Raw genomic sequence first — 13,798 nt, 5'->3', positions numbered from 1 at the left:
AGATAAATGGCTTAGGAGGCACACTTTTTTTTAATCTTAGTGAGGGTTGAGGACTGTTTCTGCTCTTGGACAAGTTTTAGCCTCTTGTTTATGCTTAAATTAAGGATGAAGTGCAATTGGTAACTGTGTGTTCCTGTGGATTTGATGTTAATCTGAGATTGTGAAATTTAAAATGTATGTTCATTGTAGTGTGCGCCACAGACTTTGTCATCAAACACTCTGAATAACCATGAAGGGTTTTAGTTTATGCAAAAGTTAGTGTGACAATCTCCTCTTGCTCATCTGAGATACAGATACAGAAACACTAATCAGCAGTGTTGCTACATCTGTCAGAGCTAGGAGGAATCCTACATCTCCCAGGGGGAAGAGGAGAAAGCCTGGTGAGGCTGGTTCCTGCTTCATAACATTGACGATGCAGAAAATGTGGATGTCTGTCTGCTGAGGCTGTTGGTCTCTATCCCTCTGTGTGATTTCTGTCAATCTACCCATACCTGGTCCTGTTTGGTGCAGTATATCTAGCCCTGGCCTGTATGTCCCTGACAAGAAAGGGTCAATAGGTACTGTTGGAACACAACCAAAACCAGATGGCCGCCATACTGTATAGTGCAGTGTGGAGAGAGAGAGAGAGAGAGAGAGAGAGAGAGAGAGAGTGAGAGAGAGGATGAAGGTATCGTGTCCAGGGATTCCCATCCTGTGAAAGAACCTCCTTCCTCCTCCCCAGGCTGTCTTTCACATGGTTTTACATGAATTCTGCCTTTTGAATCTTTTTTTAAAATGTGGAATCTCCCCTTTTTGTCATCGGCTGTCCTATTTAAGTCTACATGGTGTAAACAGACATTTATTCTGATAAACAAAGAATCTGATGTGGAGACAGAAAGTTTACATAATGAGCTTAATGTACAGTGGGGGAAAAAAATAATTTGATCCCCTGCTGATTTTGTACGTTTGCCCACTGATAAAGAAAGGATCAGTCTATAATTTTAATGGTAGGTTTATTTGAACAGTGAGAGACAGAATAACAACAAAAATATCCAGAAAAATGCATCAAAAATGTTATAAATTGATTTGCATTTTAATGAGGGAAATAAGTATTTGACCCCCCTCTCAATCAGAAAGATTTCTGGCTCCCAGGTGTCTTTTATACAGGTAACGAGCTGAGATTAGGAGCACACTGTTAAAGGGAGTGCTCCTAACCGCAGCTTGTTACCTGTAAAAAAGACACCTGTCCACAGAAGCAATCAATCAATCAGATTACAAACTCTCCACCATGGCCAAGACCAAAGAGCTCTCCAAGGATGTCAGGGACAAGATTGTAGACCTACACAAGGCTGGAATGGGCTACAAGACCATCACCAAGCAGCTTGGTGAGAAGGTGACAACATTTGGTGCGATTATTCGCAAATGGAAGAAACACAAAAGAACTGTCAATATCCCTCGGGCTGGGGCTCCATGCAAGATCTCACCTCGTGGGGTTGCAATGATCATGAGAACGGTGAGGAATCAGCCCAGAACTACACGGGAGGATCTTGTCAATGATCTCAAGGCAGCTGGGACCATAGTCACCAAGAAAACAATTGGTAACACACTACGCCGTGAAGGACTGAAATCCTGCAGCGCCCGCAAGGTCCCCCTGCTCAAGAATACATATACATGCCCATCTGAAGTTTGCCAATGAACATCTGAATGATTCAGAGGACAACTGGTGAAAGTGTTGTGGTCAGATGAGACCAAAATGGAGCTCTTTGGCATCAACTCAACTCGGCGTGTTTGGAGGAGGAGGAATGCTGTCTATGACCCCAAGAACACCATCTCCACCGTCAAACATGGAGGTGGAAACATTATGCTTTGGGGGTGTTTTTCTGCTAAGGGGACAGGACACTGCATCAAAGGGATGATGGACGGGGCCATGTACCGTCAAATCTTGGGTGAGAACCTGCTTCCCTCAGCCAGGGCATTGAAAATGGGTCGTGGATGGGTATTCCAGTATCACAATGACCCAAAACGCACGGCCAAGGCAACAAAGGAGTGGCTCAAGAAGAAGCACATTAAGGTCCTGGAGTGGCCTAGCCAGTCTCCAGACCTTAATCCCATAGAAAATCTGTGGAGAGAGCTGAAGGTTCGAGTTGCCAAACGTCAGCCTCGAAACCTTAATGACTTGGAGAATATCTGCAAAGAGGAGTGGGACAAAATCCCTCCTGAGATGTGTGCAAACCTGGTGGCCAACTGCAAGAAACATCTGACCTCTGTGATTGCCAACAAGGGTTTTGCCACCAAGTACTAAGTCATGTTTTGCAGAGGGGTCAAATACTTATTTCCCTCATTAAAATGCAAATCATTTTATAACATTTTTGTTGCGTTTTTTGTTGCGTTTTTCTGGATTTTTGTTGTTATTCTGTCTCTCACTGTTCAAATAAACCTACCATTACAATTATAGACTGATAATTTCTTTGTAAGTGGGCAAACGTACAAAATCAGCAGGGGATCAAATACTTTTTTCCCCCACTGTAAGTGAAGCAGAACCCCTATTCCCAACACACACACAGAATATAATCTCCGGAGTTGAACACATGTACTGCACATGTGAACAGACATGTTACACAGATGAATGGGCAGCAGGCTGTTTGCAGCATGTTAAAGACTGTCCTAAGATGTAACACAAAGTGACAGAATATTCTAGCCATTCTTTCTAAAAACAACAACAAAAACTTAACAAATATTATGCAATGTAAGCATAATTTTCTAAGGTGAAGCACAAATTAAGGCAGCACACCATATTCAATCTATTACAGTATTATGCACAAATTGCATTTTTTTCTGGGCTGGACAGAGAATCAAACAGGAGCAGGAAATGTTACCAATTACTCCTGCATGCTGTCATGGTTCCACCTGTCACCAGAGGGCGACAGAGACCATTCTAGAGACATTAACGACACTCAGCTGTGTCCTATTTAGAGGTGTGCTTTCTGTTGTCCTTTGTATTAGCTTGTATTATGTGCCGGGTTCGTTTGTCTCTTGAGTGAGTTTATTCAAGACTTAGTGTTTGTTGTTTTCCCAGTGATCCTTCCATTACCATTTCTCAGTAAAGTATTATGTTTATCCAACCTGTTGGGGCTAGGGGGCAGTATTTGCACGACCGGATAAAAAACGTACCCAATTTAATCTGGTTACTACTCCTGCCCAGTAACTAGAATATGCATATAGTAGATTTGGATAGAAAACACTCTAAAGTTTCTATAACTGTTTGAATGGTGTCTGTGAGTATAACAGAACTCATATGGCAGGCCAAAACCTGAGAAGATTCCATGCAGGAAGTGGAAATCTGATTTGTGGAATCACCTTCAACACTTTGCCTATGAAACACAAAGTGGTTTGAGTCTTCTCCGGTAAAAACTGACCGAACGAGAGGCCTGGAAAGTTGGTTATAGGGGGAGGGCCATTACTACTATGATGCAGGAGCCCATGGGTACCCTTTCGTTCCGAAACGTTTAGTAAGACAATGCAATCGTCCGCCTTGAATATTATTGAAGCTCTGATTGAAAAAGGCCCTAAAGATTTATGTTCTACAACGTTTGACATGTTTGAATGAAAGTAAATATATATTTTTTGCACATTCGTGACGACAAGTCCCACGCGCTTCAGTACATTATGAGTAGCCTTCGGAACGCGCTAACAAGAAGGAGCTATTGGGACATAAATTATTAACATTTTCGAACAAAACTACATTTGTTGTGGACCTGGGATCCCTGGAAGTGCCTTCTGATGAAGATAATCAAAGGTAAGGGAATATTTACAATAGTATATTTCATTTTAGATGGTTCCAAGATGGCGCTAACCTGTATCGCCTAGCCTATTTTTCTGAGCATAGCACCTCGTTTATTGCAAAGTGTGATTTCCCAGTAAAGTTATTTTTAAATCTGGCAATGCGGTTGCATTCACGAGATGTTAATCTATAATTCTTTGAATGACAATATTACATTTTAACAATGTTTTCGAATAGTAATTTTGTAAATTGTAGCGCTGATTCACCGGAAGCATTTGAGGGAAAATATTTTCTGAACGTCACGCGCCGATGTAAAATGCAGTTTTTTTATATAAATATGAACTTTATCGAACAAAAAATGCATGTATTGTGTAACATGATGTCCCAGGAGTGTCATCTGATGAAGATTGTTAAAGGTTAGTGCTGCATTTAGCTGTGTTTTGGGTATTTGTGATGCATGCTAGTTGCTTTGAAAATGGCAGTGTGATTATTTTGGGCTGGGTACTCTCCTAACATAATCTAATGTTTTGCTTTTGCTGTAAAGCCTTTTTGAAATCGGACAACGTGGTTCGATTCAGGAGAGGTGTATCTGTAAAATGGTGTAAAATAGTCATATGTTTGAGAAATTGAAGTTATAGCATTTATGAGGTATTTGTATTTCGTGCGACGCGATTCCACTGGCTGTTGACTAGGGTGGGACGCAAGCGTCCCAGGTTCCCAGACAGGTTAATCACTGATTCCTTGCCTGGTCTCTTCTCTGCACCTGGGTCCAACCTCACCATGTCACAGCAAGCTTCAGCCCACAACACAGAACCAGCAGAGATCACCCAGATCAAGAATGTTGTAAACCACCAAGAAGCACTACTGGGGCGGCAGCAAGAACAATTCCTCCAGATATCAGAAACCCTCCGGGCGCTTACCAACTCCCTCCAACCACAGTCCAACCCAACCCAGGAGGAGCCAATGCCCAAGTCTCATCACCCAGTGCTACAGGCGTCACCGTAGTTCCGCCAGGGAACCTGCACCGGGAACCCAAGATCCCAGCCCCCGAGCAGTATGATGGCCACCCGGGAGAATGCAAGGGGGTCCTTACCCAGTGCTCTCTGGTGTTCGAGCTACAGTCATCCTCGTTCCACACCAATCGGGCCATGAATGCCTACATAATCGCTCTACTCTCAGGCAAGGCCCTGGCATGGGCAACGGCGGTGTGGGAACAGCAGCCACCATCCTGCAGCTCCATATTAGCTTTCACTGCAGAGCTTCGACCACCCAGTCGGAGGACGAGAAGCGGCCAGCCGACTGTTCAACATCCGCCAAAGGGCCAGACCAGTGTATGACTTCGCCATTGAGTTCCGCACCCTTGCCGCCAGGCACTGGTCACCGCTTTCCACCAGGGGTTGTCTAACTCCATCAAGGATGAACTGGCCTCTCGGGAACTGGGAGAGGACCTCGAGTCCCTGATAACGCTGGGAATCAGGATCAACAACCACCTTTGAGAACGTGTGAGACAGCGCTTTTTTGACACTATCCTGGTTTCCGGAGCACCCCAAGCCCCCCGAACCCAGCATTGAGGAGCCCATGCAGCTGGGACGCACATGTCTGAGCCCACAGGAGCGTGACAGGCGCAAGCTGCTGACTCTACTGCGGCGGTCTCGGCCATCTCCATGCTACATGTCCAGAACTAACGGGAAACGCCAGGGCTTGCCAGGACAAGGGGAGACCCTGGCGAGCTGTGCAGTTACCCCTGGCTACCCAGTCACTGTCTGTCACTACCCGCAACCCTCCACTGGGACAACCGTCAGCACCAGATTCAAGCTTTTGTGGAGTCCGAGGCCGCAGATAATTTCATTGATCAAGACTTCGCCAGAGAATTTCAAATCCCCTGCGTGAAATGTCCCATCACTCTGCAGATTCAAGCCCTCGATGGATTCCCGATAGGCTCCGGCCAGGTGGAATATCAGACCAAGCCCATTCTACTGAAGGTAGGGGTGAATCACTCTTAGTTCTCTTTTGATCATGGCTCCCGAGAACCCCCTTATCCTAGGGTACCCCTGGCTTGCGCTACATAACCCACTACTTTCCTAGTCCACGGGACACCTACTAGACTGGGGTAAAAACTGCCAGACTAAATGTCTAAGAGCCCCACCTAGAACCTCGCTGTGTCCCCCTGCATACATTGAAGACCAGGACTTCTCCGCTCTCCCTCCCGAATACTTCGACCTCTGGGAGGTCTTCGGTAAGAGGCAAACCGCCACCCTCTCTCCTCATCATCCATATGACTGCACCATAGAACTCCTACCCGGCTCCAACCCTCCCCAGGGCTGTCTTTACTCCCCCTCAATTCCTGAAGCTGCAGTAATTGACAGTTACATCCGGGAGTCGCTGGTGGCAGGTTTCGTTTGCTCCTCAACATCCCCAGCTGGTGCAGGTTTCTTCTTGGTGGGAAAGAAGGATGGAGGTCTGGGTCCCTGCATAGGCTATGGAGGAGGGCAGAACAGGATCATGATTAAGAACCGTTACCCCCTACCCCTGATGTGCCCACCTTGGAGCTGGCCCAGGGGGCCCAATTCTTTACCAAACTGGACCTCCACAAAGTTTACAATCTAGTGAAAATCAGGGAGGGAGATGAATGGAAAACTGCCTTTAATGCACCTAGTGGCCACTACGAGTATTTAGTCATGCCATTCGGATTATCAAATTCACCGGCAGTCTTCCAAGCATTGGTCAATGACACTCTTAGGGATATGTTGAATCGGTTAGTTTTTGTTTACCTCAACAAGGTATCGATCCTGATGCTACTCATCCCTTTGTAGTAGAGGTGTACGCCTCGGACACCGGAGCAGAGGCGGTCCTTTCACAGCGGATCGACGGGGACAAGAGAATGCACCCATGTGCCTTTCTTTCCAAGAGGTTCTCGCCAGCGGAACACAACTATGATGTAGGCAACCAGGAGCTCTTGGCAGTCAAGTGGGGTCTTGAGGGGTGGAGACACTGGTTAGAGGGAGCACCTCATCCTTTCATGATCTGGACAGACCATAAGAACTTGGTCTCCATTCAAGAAGCCAGGAGGTTGAACGCTTGCGAGGCTAGGTGGGCTCTGTTTTTTAACAGGTTCAACTTCACTCTAGCCTATCTCCCAGGATCCAAGAATCAGAAAGCAGATGCCCTGTCCTGCCAACACGATGTCTCTAATGAGGAGAGGGGACTCCGAGCCCGTCATCCCCAGCTCCCGCATTGTGGCTCCTGTGTTATGACAAGCCCAGACCCAAGAACCTGACGCTGGTGGGGTCCCACTAACAGACTTTATGATCTGCAATCAGCCCATTCTCGAGTGCTACAATGGAAACACTCCTCTAAATTAACTGGGCATCCAGGGGTTAATCAGACACTGGAGTTCCTGAGGCGAAGATTCTGGTGGCCCAACATGATTGAGGATGTGAGATCCTTTGTTGCGGCCTGTTCCACCTGTGCCCAAAGCAAGTCATGACAGCTCCAACCTCTGCCCATCCCCAGCCAGTCCTGATCCCACCTGTCCGTAGACTTTATCACAGGGTTACCTCCATCCCAAGGTCTTACCACTATCCTAGTGGTCATTGATCGATTCTCCAAGGCAGCCCATTTCATTGCCTTACCCAAGTTGCCCTCAGTGAAGGAGACCGCTGATCTCATGATTACCCTTGTCTTTTGACTACACAGACTTCCCCAGGACATTGTCTCGGATTGTGGGCCCCAGTTCATTAAAGGTGGACTCATGGAAGCTCGTAACTGGTGGCCTGAGAGGGCTACAGCCCCGAGGAGCGGGCGTGGGTACCTGCCCGGGACATCCTGGATCCGGGACTCGTTCGGGACTTCAACCAACTATGTGGTGGTCGCCCTTGCTCCGCGGCTGGATCCACTCCTAGAAGGGAGGATACTGTCATGCTTCCACCTGTCATCAGAGGGCGGCAGAGACTGCCCTTGAGACATTAACAACACTCAGGTGTGTCCTATTTACTCATTATGATTTCCCTGTTAAAAGACGTGTGTTTTCTGTAGTCCTTTGCTGTAGCTTGATTTATGTGCCGGGTGCGTTTGTCTCCTGAGTGAGTTTTCGAGACTTAGTGTTTGTTTTTCCCAGTGTTACTGTGATCCTTCTGTTACCATTTCTCAGTGAAGTATTATGTTTATCCTTAACCGCTGATTCCTCATCTGATCTCTTCTCTGCACCTGGGTCCAACCTCACCATGTCACACATGCACTATGAAGTCTGCATTACTACCAGACAGGAGAACCAGATCTGTCAGTCGGTTGATAAGAAACTACTGAAGGTTTCGGTCTGTTTGCAAATTCCGACGAGATAGAGAGAAAGACACACTCTTATTGCATTCTTACGCTGTCTTGTTTTTAATCCAACATTTGCTTCCAGCCAGTAACACATTTTGCTTCCTAAAAATGCTGTTTTGTTTGCTCTTGAGTATTGTTCATCTAATGAGTTTGCATCTTTTGCGGGGCTAGACAGAATATTCCCTTCTGGATATAGATTTCTATTTGATTTATTGTTGATTGGCTGTTCAGCTGTTACATTCAAGGCAATGGCTTCAACCCCTTTGACCCATTTACCATATTGTCAGCCTAGGAATTGCAGCATGTAGGGCATCACTGACTTTTCATCTGTATTTGTCTCTTTGAAATACCTGCATGGAGCGCTAGCCTTGATGTCTCCTCATTTCTTATAGCCATACAAATAGCCTTTTTGGTTGTCCATCTATCCTAATGTACAATACTTCTGTGCCAATCTGTCCCCCGAGTTTGTGGGGAAATAAGATTAGCTGTCCGCACACAGGAGATTGAGCATTCCGGTCAGCTATCGTCTCCAGGCATCAGGTCCCATTCCTGGTCTCATTGATGGTCTGATTGATGCTCTTTATGAATTTATATCCGAATGAATTGGATTTTATTCCAGTTTTATGACTTTAGAGTTTCAGCTAGAGACTGTGCTGTGGTCCGTTATGAGCCAACATTTGATAGCTGTAGTAACGCTGGAATCTAATGACTGTAATTGACACACAAGCCTCGACAGCAGATCATGATCAAATATCTTAACGGGGACCGTCCGGTGCTGTGCTTTCATGCTCTGGTCTTTGTGTGTGTGTGTGCATGCATATATTCGTGTGTGTGTGTAGAAACGTATAAGACTCTTTCCTTTGTAGCGGGGGCATTATTTGATTAAGTATATCCTTCCTTTAGCTTGAGTGTATTTTGTTGTTCAGTCTAAATTCCCCCCCAAAATTCGAGGTGCCTTGTGTACATCATACCTGCTGTTCCCGTAGTGACGCCTCTGAAGATCATGTAGTTCTGTCCTTTTTCTAAAAAGATTAAAATCCTCAAAATAAACATAAGGTAGTAGGGTGCAAATGCAAGTGGACTTGCGGCTTGAGGTTGCCTGGGAAACCTCACAAAAGAGACGGGGGGAAGAGTGGTTATTGCTCTATCTAGTGAGTAATTAGCATCTGTGGTAGTGAACAGGAAATGTAAAAAAAATAAAACAACATGGCAGGGTTACCATGCCAGGGAGCGTGTTGTGTTTGTGATGAGTGTGGCCCATGCTACTTTAATGGGCTGCTGTATTATGTGCCTGCCTGCATGGGAGACTTGTTTTTGGCTTGTAACACTTTGTTAATTAAAGCTAGAATCCTTAGTTGCTACATACATTTTTTGGACTTATACATTAATTATATATACTAATTGACTCTTGAAGAATATAACTTATAAATGCCTCATGAGCTTAGTTTAACTGTCCCACCACATCAGAACCCCAAATATATGTAAACAATATATGTAAACAAAGTGAACTATAATTTTGATATCATGGATACCTTACATTTCTCCAGGCCCATCCCTCAGCTATTCACTAAAACACAGGCAGGGTGTCCGCTCCATTATTGTTTCAATTAAGAATTACAGTTTTAAGTTGACAAAATCAGAGGAAGCAGCACTGTAATCAAACTCAATTCAGCTGGAGGCCTGTTGAGATATGTCTGTGGGGAGAAAACGCTGCCCCTCCCCCATCCCACACACTGCTCATTCTTCTCTCGTCAGAATCCTCAAGGGCAGATATGAAAAGTGTGTATCTTGTTAGAATTATGTCTCGTTAAAATGAAAGATTTCACTGAGCACCAAAATGTGTTGTAGACTAGATGTACTCACACTAAGCCATTCTCATAACAGCATTGTTGTCTACTGATGTGTTCATTGAGAGTGTTGATGTAATAAATCACTAGGGAATGATTAAGATCATCCAGTCGTTATGGATGATTCTTATTTTCATTAATGTTGCATTAATGTCTCTATGATGTTGCATTCCATATTTGAAATTCCTATCTGGCTATTTTGTCCATGAGGTTATTGGGGTAGGAGTATATTTAGAGGCTAGGGTCAGAGGATGATGTGGTGGCAGTCCAAGAGAAATTAGTTCAGCCCAAAGCACAGTGTCAGAGAATCCAAACAAACAGTCTGGTTGTGTCTGGGAGATACTGTCTTGTCTGCCCATATCAAAGATCACATACAGGGATAGGACATCTCTCTGGAGGACATTTTTCTGGGTACCCATAGCCTTAGTCCTGCTGTTGTGGTTGTCAGACTACTTTCCCAAACTATAAATACTGTAACTGAATTTAACAATAAACATATTGACTGAGATGAATGACTTGACATCAATCTCCCTTAATCTACAGGATCGGTGTCCCTATCCCGGGACGGTTGAGCTAACATGCGCTAATGTGATTAGCATGACAGTTGTAAATAACAGCAAACTTACCAGGACATAGACATGTCTTATATGGGCAGAAAGCTTAAGAGTATCAAGTCCCTAACAAGCCCAAAAAGGGTACTACATCCTGTTATCAGAAGTGTATGTAGAGGAGTGTTGGGTTTGGCACAGCAGATAACCCTCCTTAAACCAAGATACAGAGACACCGCAGAAGATATACACCCAGAGAGCTGAGACTCCACCAGGTCACAGAGGTCACTGGGCAAAGGTCACACACATGCTTCACACACTGGGAATCACTCTTGCTCTGAGAGAATGTAATATCCACTTTCTATCACTCTACTCTGGGTTTCAAACACCAATGGTGTTTTGGCAGGTGGTTTATATGGACTGTTAAACACCAAAAAGTGGAGAGTTGAGGAGAGCTCTTCCAGCTAGAGCTTGTTTCCAGAGATTGTCATGTGAAGTGTTGGGTGGCTGGGCCTTTACTGAGGAATCCCACCTCGTTACTGAGCCTGTGTAACGGTCGTCGTACGTAGTGGACCAAGGCGCAGCGGGTTGAGTGCTCATGGTGACTTTATTTAACACTGAACAAACAAAACAAGAAAACAATCGAACGAACAGGATTGCAGGCTAAACACACAGCTATGCAACAACAACTTCCCACAAAGGGACAGGTGAAAACAGGCTACCTAAGTATCACTCTCAATCAGCAACAACGATGTACAGCTGTTCCTGATTGAGAGCCATACCAGGCCAACAAAGAAATACACAACATAGACAGAGCATAGAAAGACGAAATATAGAACATAACCCAAAAACCCTGGAATACTCTAACCAAACACCCCTCTACATAAACGCATATACTAACAAACCCCAAAACACTCTAAACAAATACCCCCTGCCACGTCCTGACCAAACTAATATAACAAATAACCCCTTTACTGGTCAGGACATGACAGCCTGTCTGTCCTCTTAACCCTGTTGCGTACGTTTCATGTTAATTAATTCTGTGTTCCTGGTCCAAAATGACCGCCCCATTATAGCTGATTATAAATCCAATAATAATACATATCTTATCACCTAATGTTGTGTTAGATCTTTTTATCAACTTAAGTTCTTGTGAACATTACACGTTTTGAACTTGTATTTGCTATTTCATGGCCATTGACCTGAGCTCATACAACTCGTTTTTGAGTAAAAAAAAGTATGGATAAGTATGCATAATGTATGGATTATTTTGACTATAACAAATACTCAGATGAAACATATTGTGCTATTTATAACAGACTACTTTGTGTCAAAGTTTAACAATGACTCTCCTCCTCACCAGTGTCATGATCAAAGATATGATCAAGAGCCTCACATACAGTATATCGTTTGGTTATTGTGCTGCCACAGAATGAATAGTGAGCAAGGCCTCAAAAAAGCTTTATATACCAGAACTGCGAGAAAAGTTCTCTATATTATTGAAACAATGTTGCAATTGTTTGTGAGAATGTCAACAGGTGTGGTTCCCATGGGGGAAAAAATTATATTGGGGAAAGGTTCCCGTGGGGGTTGCCATGGAAGCCAAGAAGGGGAGTGAGGTGTGTGTGTGTCTGTGTGCTCAAACACACATGCATGTGGGGTCTGGGAGAGGGAGTGTGTCCATCTGATGAATGGGCATGTGCCTAAACTCAATTTTATACACTAATTGTAGACTTACCCATTAATTTCTAATGACCGGTAATTTTTGACCGGGAACACCACAGGTGTACAAAAGTTAAATAAAGCCCCCAAAATGTAATGAACATCATCTAAATGTATTTTGTGTTCAGATGCCCTGTGTGGACAAAGTCATGGAACAATCAGATTACATTAACTACCTTTTTCAGAGAAAGAACTTATAAATCGGTCCAATTCGACCGGAACACAGCAGGAGGGTTAATGACCAGAGACACAGCCACAGTGCCTTCAGAAAGTATTCATACCCTTTGACTTATTCAACATTTTGTTGTGTTACAGACTGAATTCAAAATGGATTGAATATATTTTGAATATATTTTCTCACCCATCTAACACAATACCCCACAATAACAAAGTTAAAACATGTTTTTTTAAATGTTTCCAAATTTATTGCAAGTGAAATACAGAAATATCTCACTTACACACCCCTGAGTTAACACATGTTAGAATACCCTTTGGCAGCGATTACAGCTGTGAGTCTTATGGGTAAGTCTCTAAGAGCTTTGCTTACCTGGATTGTACAATATTTTCCCATTATTCTTTTCAAAATTTTTCAAGCTCTGTCAAATTGGTTGTTGATAATTGCTAGACAACCATTTTCAAGTCTTGCCATAGATTTTCAAGCAGATATAAGTCAAAACTGTAACTCAGCCACCCAGGAACATTCACTGTCTTCTCGGTAAGCAACTCCAGTGTACTGTAGGTTTGGCCTTCTGTTTTAGGTTATTGTCCTGCTGAAAGGTGATCTCATCTCCCAGTGTCTGGTGGAAAGCAGGCTGAACCAGGTTTTGCTCTAGGATTTTTCCTGTTCTTAGCTCCATTCTGTTTATTTTTTATCCTGAAAAACGCCCCAGTCCTTAACGATTACAAGCATACCCATAGCATGATGCAGCTAACACTATGCTTGAAAATATGGAGAGTGGTACTCAGTAATGTGTTGTACTGGATTTGCCCCAAACATAACACTTTGTGTTCAGGACAAAAAGTTTATTGCTTTGCCACATTTTTTGCAGTATTGTTGCAAACAAGATGGATGTTTTGGAATATTTTTTATTCTGTACAGGCTTCCTTCTTTTCACTCTGTCATTTAGGTTAGTGTTGTGCAGTGACTACAATGTTGTTGATCCATCTCCAGTTTTTTCCAATCACAGCCATTAAATTCTGTAACTGTTTTAGTCACCATTGGCCTCATGGTGAAATCCCTGGGCAGTTTCCTTCCTCTCTGGCAACTGAGTTAGAAAGGACGCCTGTTTCTTTGTAGTGACTGATTACACCATCCAAGTGTAATTAATAACTTCACCATACTCAAAGGGATATTCAATGTTTGTTTTTTACCCATCTTCCAATAGGTGCCCTTCTTTGTGAGGCATTGGAAGACCTCCCTGGTCTTTGTGGTTGAATCTGTGTTTGAAATTCACTGCTCAGCTGAGGAACCTTACAGATAATTGTATGTGTGGGGTACAGAGATGAGGTAGTCATTCAAAAATCATGTTAAACTCTATTATTGCAGACAGTGATTCCATGCAACTTATGTGACTTGTTAAACAAATGTTGTCTCCTGA

The 13,798-nt window shown here is 43.9% G+C and overlaps 1 protein-coding gene across 1 annotated transcript in view; it reads right to left on the bottom strand.

Moving 5' to 3' along the window:
- The window catches only part of LOC106584473 (protein shisa-like-1a), a 43,375-nt gene that overhangs the window by 21,429 nt on the left and 8,148 nt on the right, over window positions 1–13,798 (bottom strand). The window lies entirely within an intron of this gene.

The sequence above is a fragment of the Salmo salar genome, chromosome ssa23 (assembly GCF_905237065.1).
Source record: "Salmo salar chromosome ssa23, Ssal_v3.1, whole genome shotgun sequence".
Classification (NCBI taxonomy): Eukaryota; Metazoa; Chordata; class Actinopteri; order Salmoniformes; family Salmonidae; genus Salmo; species Salmo salar.
Note: the sequence above shows the minus strand (reverse complement) of the source record. Positions and strands in the feature narration are given on the sequence as shown.